Raw genomic sequence first — 11,782 nt, forward strand, 5'->3', positions numbered from 1 at the left:
ATCCAGCACAGGGGTTTTTCAGGAAAAAAAGAGTTGTGCAGATGGTAAGGATGACCCTCAGTTGTCTTCCTTAGGTGAGTCTGATGCACTTTTTTGAAAGTAAGCTCAGTGTGTGGAAAAGCCATGCAGGAGACCAATTTCCATGCAAACACGAGGTCAGAAGGTGGTGGCAAGGTGACACCAGAACAGAGCATGGCCCAAGGCTTGGCTCTGCAGTGCATGATATATCAGGATGCAAATGCCTGGCAGAGTGGGGTGCAGGGGTTGTTTCTAAATACCAGTGTGGGGTGACTTATTTAGCTTCTCACTGCCTCTGAGGAGTTAATTCCTTTTCCTGTAAGGGTTTCTGTGCAGTCTTGGGCAGATAAGAGCTCTATGAATGTGGCAGCGATGAGAGCAAAGTTTCACAGACTCACAGAATATGATGAGTTGGAAGGGACCTACAAGGATCATTGAGTCCAACTCCTGGCCCAGCACAGAACCATTCCCAAGAGTCACACAATGTGCCTGAGAGTATTGTCCTGAACTCCATCATGCTTGGTGCTGTGACCACTTCCCTGGGGAGCCTGTTCCAGCACCCAACCACCCTCTGGGTGAAGAACCTTTTTCTAATATCTAACCTAAACCTCCCCTGGCACAACTTCACGCCATTCCCTCAGGTTCTGTCACTGGTCACCCATGTCTACCCCTCCTCTTCCCCTCCTCTACTGTACTACAGTATCTCCTGTAATAGTGTTTGGGAAAGCTGTTCAGACAAATGTGTGTTAGGCAAGCATGGGGTAACCCAGGAGTCACATAAATACTTCAAAATTAGAGATGGGTTAAAGATCGGAAGCCTGAGGTTTTAAATTATTTTGAAATTTTTGTTAGCCTTAACCTTTAAAACTGATATATATATATACGTACACAATGAATCATTCTGTTTCTGTACTGGTATTTTAGAAGATGGAGAAGTTGCTTTTAAGGTGGAAGGGAGAAAATGATGATACTCAAACCAGAAGTCAAGCTGCAAGGCATTACAGGCATGTCTTTCTTCCATATGATTCCACATATTCTGAATATCCTACTGATGTGATTTCTAAGACTTGGACACTGGCCTAACTTCCCTCTGTGTTTCCAGACCCAGTGTATTGTGAAGTGATTCTGTGATCTGTGCCTGCCTCTCTTTGAGTCTTGCTAAAATTTTGGCTTTGGAGAATGCAATGGTGTTTCCACCGAAACTCCCCTGAAATCCTATTAGTTTGCTAGACAAGAAAATACTTCCTGTAGGGGTTTTTTAATTTTATTTTTTTCTTCTTTTCTTTTTCTTCTTTTTTTTTGTTTTCTCTCTCAAGCCTTCTTATGGAGCTCTATAGTGGGGATTCAATAGAATTCTGCAAGGGGAATAATTCTCTGCTGAATTCCTCAGTTCTTTTTCAGAAGGGATGAGAGACATGAAGCTTAACTGGGGGAGTTTAGTAAGTGTTGAAAAGTGTTATAGCAGGCATCTGGGCAAAGTGCTATTATACATGCCCGTTGTTCCTAAGGTTGCAAACCAGTTTAAAATATTAATGCATACATTTACATCCTTGTAATTTCCATAAACCTTCATCTAATGGGCTGGAAAATATTATGCTTTCACTTTGCTTAATGACAATTTTCTTCCTGAAAGGTTGAGTGAATCTCTCCAGCTGGCAGTTGTTCCTCTTTTTTTTTCTCAATTTATTCAGAAAAAGTGAGAGTGGAGGAAGAAGAGGAAACACTTTTCCCTTTAAATTATTCTAATGACATGCATGCTCTTTAGAAAGAGGACAACAGTCTTACCTGGTGGACTTTGAGGTGACAGACGGATATAAACAGGGTTTGTTGAACGATTCTGTCTTCTTTTGGTGTGAGTGGGACAAAACAATGGAGGTTGTGGTTTCTGATGCTGTTGCCTAAAATAGAAAAAAACTTTATGGACAATATTAGTATAGATAAGTTAGAAAACAGTTCTTTTAATAAAGCGCTTTATGGTGCAGCACGTGAGTGTTCAGGGGTTCTACAATTTTATAGCACTAATCCATCCAATCCGAGAAGTATCCTCCCCCAGGACCTCCCCAGATCTGCCCCCCGGCACGCCTCCCTGGAATTGAGTCAGAGGTCACAAGACCCCTTTCTTCCTCATCTTCCTCCTCCTCACAGCATGCACTGCCTTTGGAGGTCCTCTAAGGTTCCTGGGCCTTCAAGGTTGCTTTGGCTACAATATCTTATTATTCCTGTCCAGGTGCATATCCCAAACAAGATGTGCTTGCTAGAGTCTTTTCCCTTGAAAAGAACATTAAACAAAACCTGAAGAATTTAGAAAATTCGATATGAAGTGTGAGAACAGGGTTTGGTAACTGTCAACTGCTTTCTATAGTGTTAGAAACTATACAGCCATACTAAAAATCCATATTTGTTACAAATCTTAAGAATTCTACGGCATCAGTGCCATGACAGATTGTCATTTTAGGCATCCTAAAGTTGATGGTGTTTTTTAGTCTGTTGGCTTAAAGAGAGAGGCACTGTTCCTACAAATCCTGCTGGATAAGTGTTGTAAATGTCATTTACTATAGGTGTTGGTTACATTAGATTCCAGTTCTGTGTCATAGGAGGTAGTCACAGAAATGCAGTTGAAGACGTCCTTTTGAAACATGTTCCCCTTTAAGTATGACTTTCAGGCCAGAACATTTTCTTCAGTCTTAGCTCAATGAATAGACCTCTGTTACGACCTGCCCCTGAGGCAGGGTAACTGAGGTTCTTGTTAATAGATCCCTTGGGGCAGATTAGAGTGAAACATTAATGACACTGAAGGACTGGTGTTTATATATATATGGCAGGTTTATTTTAGAATAATTTGGTTGCAATGGAGAGGAGGTATGTAGCCGTTTTGGTTATTATCTATAGAAATATAACAATATAAATGTATAAAAATATCACTTAAGAAAATATATAAGGAAAAGAAAGAAAAAGAAAGAAAGGCTAAGAGTAGATAGTGAAGAGGAAAGATATCACCACTCATGGATCCAGCAAAGAGAGTTGATTGTTGCAATTTAGATGCAAGGTTGCAGCCTTGATCCTTGGGGGGGGGGGGGAAGCCCCCCCCCCCAAACAAAAAGTTCAATGGATTAATATAGGTTCAGGTGGGAACACCCAGGTACCTCCCCTAGGGGGGGAGTTTTACACTGTCTGATGCAACACTGTGGATCATGCGCAGTCCTCTGGTGGAAGGCCCCAGAAATGAGTCTGGGGGCGTTTTGGGGGTCTTTGATGGTTTATGTCACCTTCTAAGACATGACCCCTGTTTCTCATGCCTGATAGTTGAGCCTGTTATGCCTTATCAGAAGGGATGAATACCTTCGGGCCTATGTGTGAATGTCCCAATACCACTCCTGGGAGAGGGGGGGCGAGTTTTTCACCTGAGCCTTGTCAGGAGGGAGGACACTGGCATGATAAGAAGCATTATCTCATCTCCCAGGATCTGCTTCTTATTGGCCTTTTCCCTTCTCTGGCTCAACCAGTTTGTTGCTAAACAAAGGTTGGTTTGTCATGGTGTAGTGGGTTTCTGTGGCTGGGTTTTGGGGGGGGGAGCTACAGAGGTGGCTTCTGTTAGAAGCTGCTAGAAGCTTCCCCTGTCCCGTGGAGCCAATGCCAGCTGGCTCCAGGACAAACTTCCTGCCACTGGCCAAGTCCAAGCCAATCAGGAATGATAGTAACGCCTCTGTGATAACATATTTAAGAACATAAGGTTTTTGCGCGGAAGAAATTCCAGCCAGGGAAAAGCGAAGTGAGAACATGGGAACAATAATGTAGACACCAAGGTCAGTGCAGAAGGAGGGGGAGGAGGTGCTCCAGGCGCCAGAGCTGTGGCTCCTGCAGCCCATGGTGAAGACCATGGTGGAACAGGCTATCCCCCTGCAGCCCATGGAGGACCATTGGGGTGCAGAGACCCACCTGCAGCCCAGGGAGGAGCCCATGCTGGAGCAGGTGGATGCATGAAGGAGGCTGTGACCCCGTGGGAGGCCGTGACCCCGTGGGAGGCCCAGGATGGGGCAGGGGCCTGCCAGAGACCTGAAGCCCATGGAGAGGGAAGCCCATGCTGCAGCAGGTTTTCCCCAGGTAGGACTTGTGGCCCCTGTGGGGGACCCACACTGGTACAGCTCATCCGTGAAGGACTGCACCCCATGGAGGAGTGACCCACGGGACAGCAGTTTGGGAAGAGCTGCTGCCCAAGGGATGGACTCACGCTGGAGGGGTCCATCAAGGACTGTCTCCCGTGGGAGGGACCCCACGGGAGCAGGGGAAGGACTCCTCTCCCTGAGCAGCGGCAGAAACAACAACTGACCGTAACCCCCCTTCCCCGTCCCCCTGCATGGCTGGGGGGGAGGAGGGAGAACATGGAAGGAAGGAGGGGTGGGGGTAAGGTGTTTTTAAGACTGTTTTATTTCTCACTCTTTAGCTCTTATCTGGTTAGTAATAAATATAAGTACTATCCCCACTTTGAGTCTGTTTTGCCCGTGAAGGGAATCAGTAACTGACCTCTCCCAGCTCTTATCTCTACTCATGGATCCTTAGCTGTTTTTTTTTCTTCTCTCTCCTCTGTCCAGCTACAGAGGGAGAGTGAGAGAGCAGCTTTAGTGGGTACCTGGTATCCGGCCAGGGTCAACCCACTACACATGGTCATCCTCTGGTGGTGGGTGCACACCTGGTCTCAGCAAAGCACTCTGCTGCTTTTGGAAAAGGCCCATTGTTTGAGTCATTAACCTTTAACATTTCAATGTCTCACAACCTCCCAGGACCCTTAAGGAAAACCTCTGAAAAAAATAGTGTGAGCAACAATTAAAATAACATTAGGCTGTGGCATGGCCCTAGGTAGGAACTTGGACCATATTCAAACCTTCATTCATCTACAGGAGATGAACAGCGGTATGGATACCTCAGTTCAGGGTTCTCTTGACCCATCGGAGCCCACAGACTAAACTTTGGTTGGTTGGGACCTAAGTGAAGGACTCAGATTAGGAGACAGAGACCTATAGGTCATTGATGGAGAGAGGGGGCACCCATGACTGACTTGACTGTGGATTCCCCAAAATTCTGACCCCATCCAAACCTTTGACATCCTTCTGAAGTCAGTGGCGTTACAAGTGTTATAAGTGACAGGATGAGAAGAAATGGCCTCAAGTTGCTCCAGGGGAGGCTTAGCTTAGATATTAAGAAAAATTTCTTCACTGAAAGGGTGGTCAGGCATTGGAACAGGCTGCCCAGGAAAGTGGTGGAATCACCCTCTCTTGGAAGTGTTCAAAAACCTGTGGATGTGGCACATGGTTTTGTGGTGAACATGGCAGTGCTGGGTTAATGCTTGGACTCGATGATCTTAGAGGTCTTTTCCAACCTTAACCATCCTATGATTCTATTCTAAGGGAATAGCAACCCAAAGTCCTGGTCCTGCTTGATTGGTGATTTGAGCCATGAATCTGGTCCTCCCGATCCTATTTGCTGCCTTGGAGGGAGTTCGATGTGTGCCATGGTGCAGAAAGAGCATAATGAAACAGTTCAGGTGGAGAGATCTTTCAGGCATGCAGGTACTCATCAGGCTCTTATCTCCCATCTGACTCAACTTCTCCTAGCACTTCTGTAACTATTTCCTCTTCAGCCTCATTAGAGGCAAAGCTACTCCTTTCCTTTAACCACAGCAGCTATCTTGCCTATATTATTCCTGGCCTTGGGTCTTCCCACTGGCATGCTCTTGACATCACTGTCCCAGCATCATAGGCTGCTCTTTGCCCTGTGTGCATTCAGCTCCATCCACTTGTGTCCTGTGCTGCTTTTGCCTCCTGCTTTTTCTTCTGCAATCCATGAGGATTTAAGGGCATTTCTTGTTTTGCTGACCCTGATGCTCTCTCTTCCCTCAAATCCAAAAGACTGATACATTCTACAAGGCAAAGCAGACTCAATGCCTTCCTCTAAATACCCTGAATTATTGCACTTCTTGCTTGCCCTTTATACACCCTGTTTTGCAACAGTCCCCCGTTGATGCTGGGAATGCTTGGTACATCATACAGCACCAAGCAAGACACCATTGCTTACTCAGCATGGAAACACACAGTGCAAGCCTGCATGGACAAAATCGAACCTTTCTTACTCCTAGCCTCAATTGAAGCATACAGAATGGAATAACATAGGATGTGTTGTTTGTACAGCCTCTAGACTGGGCACAGGCTAGATCCTGAACCAAAGCCTATTTGGTCCTCCTTGTGCCATCATTTATGTCTCAGAGGAATGGATGCTGAGCCAAGACCTGGTACATTCCCTATCAGGTGTGTTGTTTTATTTTATTTATTTATTTGTTTTTTCCCCAAAGGGAGGGAAAGCTGGTGTATTTGGCACTTGTGCAAGCAAAAATGAAATAACAGAGAAGGGAAAAAAAAAGGAGAAAGGAGGAATCCTGTGGCAGCAGGAGTAAATAAAAACAAACTTCTTGTTAATGATTTATACAGAGAAATCATTTTCCACAAATTTCAGGGTGCAGATGGAAATGTTTGATCAGAAGAAGGAGAGATTATTGCCCTACTACGATGGTATTAGAAGGGGGCTACTGTGTCTGATGGCAGCTCAGAGGCAGCTCAATACCAGAGTCAATCTAGGAAAGTTTGTGTGCTGGTTTAAAGGTAAACCGGCAGGGGAAATGAACTCAACTCAAAAGAGAGATTATAAGTCAGAATAACAATTTAATAAAATAATACAATAAATATGATTATACAGACAAACAGTCGGTTTTAACCCACAAAACCCAAATGTATAACCCAGCACCCTGAGGCATGAACAGAGTGGTGTTCGTTGGGCCCCCTGAGTCCAAAGTAAAAGGAGAGGGAAAATCCTGTTGGTGAGAGTGCTGCTGCAGTCTGGTCAAGAGTGGTGATTGCAGTCCGGTTGAGAGTGGTGGTTGCAGTCTGGTTGAGAGTGGTGGTCTGCAGTCTTCCTCTGGATCCCACGAATGGTTAAAAAAGTCCCAAGACTCCAAGATTATATATATCCTCCGTTCAGGCAGGAATGCCCAGTACCTCCCTCAGGGCGGGGAGTTCCACAATGGGTGTGAGGATAGGAGCATCCTCCTATCTCGCAGGCCTCTTAACACCTAGTTTATAGCCTGAGGAGTCAGGCTGCTCTGGGTAGATAGTGTAAATGGTCTATTGATAACAGTTTCTGGGAAATGGCATGGAAGGCTATAGAATACACAGTTTTGGGTTACACCCATACAGTGATGAACTGGTCCCAGCTGTTCTAACTAGGACAGTTTGGTAACACAGATGATGGAATTGTGCAGGGTTTTACTTTCTGTGGCTGATCTCTGTGCCAGTAACCTTTCCGTAAATACCCATAAAACTTTCCATTTGTAGCCTGGAGTGGTTGCCACTACCTCCAGGATGGTGTGCTTGGCAAGAACTGCCTAGAACAGAATAAGCATTAAGTCCCCTTCAGTGCATGTTGACACTTTTCCCCAAAGAGTTTTATGGCTGTTGTTAAAGTTTTTTCCTTGTAGTGGCACACACTGCTGCACCCAGCAGAGTGTTTGGGGTATTCTCTTGGGTTGTCTCAGGAGTCATCTTTGATTATACATCACACCAAGAGTGATGATGCTTGGTCTGGGAGCTCAGCAACCTGGTATTGACCTGATGTAGGCAAATCTCCTGGCTTGGCTTTTTGTGTTGTAATGAGCTGGAGCACAGTTGGCATATCATTCTGCTTTCTAGTGTCCCAGAGGCCTAATCTTCACAAGGGTAATGAGTAAAAATGACATGCCAACTCTTGATGTCATTAGGATCAAACACTATTCCTTGATTCAGAGGTGTAAACCCAGTGAACCGAGTCCAACTTTAGAGCAGTCTACAGCACTGTTTGTTTCGGAGGGCACAAGTGGGAGGAGGTTGGTTCTTTACAGACCAGAAGTCAGCGTGAGGCGGTGTTTACAGGTCTGATGACTGTACTCCCTTCCTTGACACCTAGATATAACTTTAGGTCGTGAGTGAGTAGATTTACAAAACCTTGTCACAGTTCTCAGGTAGGAGCTTGTAAAAGTTCTTGGGCAACATGATGGGCATCTCTCCTCCTTTCACAGATGGGTGCTTTGCTACACTGGCTGTTGTCACAGCTATACATTGGGCAGTCTTGCTTTTATGGGCCTTGTGTTTTATGGCCGTGTCAGGTGTTTAATCATTCAGTTGACCCTCCTGTCAGCCCTGCACAATAGTTACTTACATAGAAAGGTGACTATCTGATTTAATTATGGAGTCTCAAACCTAATTATGGAGTCAAATATGATTCCATAATCTACTCCTAATGTTTGTATGTCGAAAAGACAGATACCTGTGTGTAATGTGTACACTTACATGCATCTATAATTATGGATATGCTTGGACTCCCATTTATTTCTGTCTCTCTATACTGGGGGGGGATGCTTGCAGCCTCATCTGTCTGTGAGAGATCTTTGGTTTATCATGTCTTTTCCCCTCCGGTGTGGCTTTTCCTGGCTCCCTTTGCTGGGCTTGGGCATGCTGAGGCAGAGCTAGCAGTCAGTGTTACTCAGTCACGCTGGTGGAGGTTCAGAAGGCTTGTAGCACTTGGACTCAGGGAAAACTGATGGAAAAAAATTAAGATTACATTTCTGCTGTTGTTCTGGCAACTGCCATTAATCCTTGCTCCTTGTTTTCATTTGACTAGACCACATCTGGGAGAGCTTGCATCCTTTCCCTTCAGAAAAAGTCTTCATATAGCCCATGCAAAATCAGAGGCAGAGGTGGAAGAACTGGAACAAAAGCAGTGTTGGAGGCAGGGGGACTATGTGGAGAGGAACCACCTTTCTTCTTCTAATTCACTCTATTAATGAATCACATGCCTTAGTTATTTTTATAGATAATCTGGATTACAAGCATTCACATACGGCCATACCATTTGTAATTATTCTTATCAGTTGAGGATCTCATACTTTACTTGTATACCCACATCTATTTCACATGTGTCTATATCCAGGTATATCTTATAAATGGGGATTTTAGCAGTGTATTTAAAATTGTCATTCAGTGGAGAGACCAGTTTGCCCAGCACTGGAGATAGAGGCCAAATAATACATCACAGAAGCACAGAATGGCTGGGATTGGAAGGGCCCCTGGAGATTGTCCAGTCCACCACGCTGCTCAGCACAGGGTCACCTAGGGCAGGATGCTCAGGGTTGCACCTGGTTGGGATTTGGATATCACCAGGCCAGCTCTGATTCTTTATGAAGAGATAATGTTCATTTGTTTTGCTTGAAGGGGAAGTCCTTCTGCCTTGTTTCTATCCTGATTGATGCAAGGAGGGTGAAAGGGAGAGGGTGTTTCCCATGGGATCTAGAGTGAGGACAGAAAATAGCTGTCACAGTCATTTTTTTGAGCTCTCTGCTAAAGCTGGGTTGTTCTTTCAGAGTATCATGGCCACAGGAAGTAACTAAGTCTGTGGTCCAAAGATGTGATAAATCTAGCTCCAGGGCTCTGAGCAGTGGATTAAATATGCTACTTGTGCATGATACTGATCCAGTATAAACTCATTCTCCTGGTTCAAATTTGTTCAAAAAAATTAGCAGTGACCTAGTTTTATCCCAGCAGACTTTGTATTGCATCATACTATGTCATTTGTCTGCACCATGCTGGCTTTATGGCTCACAAGTTTTACCCATTCTCTGGAACTGCCTTTAAGTTGGCATGAAGAAAGGCTTAATCCTCATCTTGTGTGCTTGTCCATTCCATAGAAGTGTAATCAGATGCTAGTTCCTTATCTGCGTCAAACCTGTGCTGCTGGTGATCTGGCAGTATATGGAGTGCAACCATGCTTGAAATTCCTATGGTTTTGGAAAGCAATAATGAAGAAATAGGTTGGGGCATTTTTGTGCTCCTAATGTGGGTTAACTGAGTTCAGTGCATCTTGCCACATGCCAGGCTGTTGGGTTTTTATGTCCCATGATGAATTCTGAAGTTTCATGGACACTTCTCATAAAAGCAAATTTCTGACCAAAGCTTTCCCTCATGTGTAATGTGGGTTGTCCATTGGCCTCTGCCCCAGAGGCAGCTGCATTTCAGCAGTGGCATATATAATCATGGAAGCAACCTGGGAGTCTTTGGAGTGAAAGGTGATATCTCATAATTAAATGCTGCTGTATAGCCTCCAGTGCTTTGTAGTGAATGGTTTTAAAAGGATGGAGTGTAAAGAGGTGTGGTGGTTTGAACCCCCACAAAAATCCAATCTCCAAGCTTCCCCCACCTTCCCACAATTTAACTCAACACCGAAGAGAAATTTTCAGGCAGGCACACCTCTGTATGGGGGAAGGGAAATATATACATTTATTCCTATACAAATAAATACTGTACAAACTAAAAGCAACTATATATATACAATATTAACACACTTCTATCATCCCTTGAGCCCCTCCCTCAATCAGTGCAGGAGAAAACCCTCAGGCTGATAGGTAAACAGTCTTTCTCTCATTTGGGTGTCAGGGAGAAGGGTTTCGCTGATCGCCCCCCCCCCCAACCTCCAGCTCTTTGCTGAAGTCTTTTCTTCCTCACAAAGTCCAAGAAGATAGTTCTGAGTCCGTCCTCCTTGGTTCGTGGAGGTTTCCTCACAGGGTAAGATGCTGTTCTGAGTCTTTACCTGTAACTCGCTTGCTGCTAGTTGGCTCTCTCACTCTTCTCCAGCTGCTGCAGCTTTCCATTTCGGCAGTCCACGTCCAAAGCCGACGCAGAGCACCTCCGAGCTTTCTTGGCCCGTCTCCAATTTCGCCTGGAGTTTTTTCTTCTCCTGGCACCGAGCTTTCGTTTCAGCCCGTCTCCTTGGCTCAGCTTAAAAGACTGAACCTTAAAATCCACCCCCCACCTCAGCTGTTATGAGTCTCTTCCCTCACAACACACACTCACTCTTACATGCTGCCTTCAGCCCTAGCTTGGCCAGGGCCGCGGGGGCACGGAGCCCCGGGCTGGGGCCCTGTCCCCCCTTGGCTTCTCTCTCTCTCTCTCTCGCACTCTCACACACACAGACTGACTGCCAACTCACTTCCGGCTAGTTGTTGATATCTAATTTCACAGGAGCGAAAAAAGAACAGCTGCTATTGGTCCCCCTGGCCGGAATCTAAACTGGGACCAACCATTTCTAATTCAGGGCCCCTGGGGGGGAGCCGCTCAAACCAAGACAAGAGGCTTCCAAGATTTCTAGTATTTTGCAGAGATTAGGTATTTAACTGTATGCCCCATGAGAGAATGTGAAATCCAGAAGCAACATGATAGATATGGTGTTTGAGAAGATGTGAGCTCCACTTCACATTCACTATGACATCTCACACTCGTGCCTCAGTTTCCCCTCATTTGAACCTGTTCAATAGATATTTTTTCTTTTTCATCTTAAGGCATTTTGGATTCTATGGATAAAATGAAAGCAGTCTCAGTAGCTACAGACATGTCTGGGATTGGTGTGCATGGGATTTGGGGAGCATCTCAATATTGCTCCAAGCTCTCTACTGGTGCACCTGGTGCTTGAGCAGATCAGAGGAGCAGTACAAATGCTGGGCAGCTGAACCTGCCTTGCTTGCGTTTGTCTAACCAGTGTTTGCTTGTTACTAATATGGTTGCTCCTGCACTTAGGGCAAAAGCCATGCCAAGTATTATGTCCGCTTTCATTTCATGAAGAATCCCAAACAATTGAATTTCTCCCCCCCTACTATGGGCTCTCACCTCTGTTTTTGTCCTCAGCAAAAAGTTTA

This window comes from Neopelma chrysocephalum, unplaced genomic scaffold, assembly GCF_003984885.1.
Source record: "Neopelma chrysocephalum unplaced genomic scaffold, ASM398488v2 Primary Assembly neopelma1_97033, whole genome shotgun sequence".
Taxonomy (NCBI): Eukaryota; Metazoa; Chordata; class Aves; order Passeriformes; family Pipridae; genus Neopelma; species Neopelma chrysocephalum.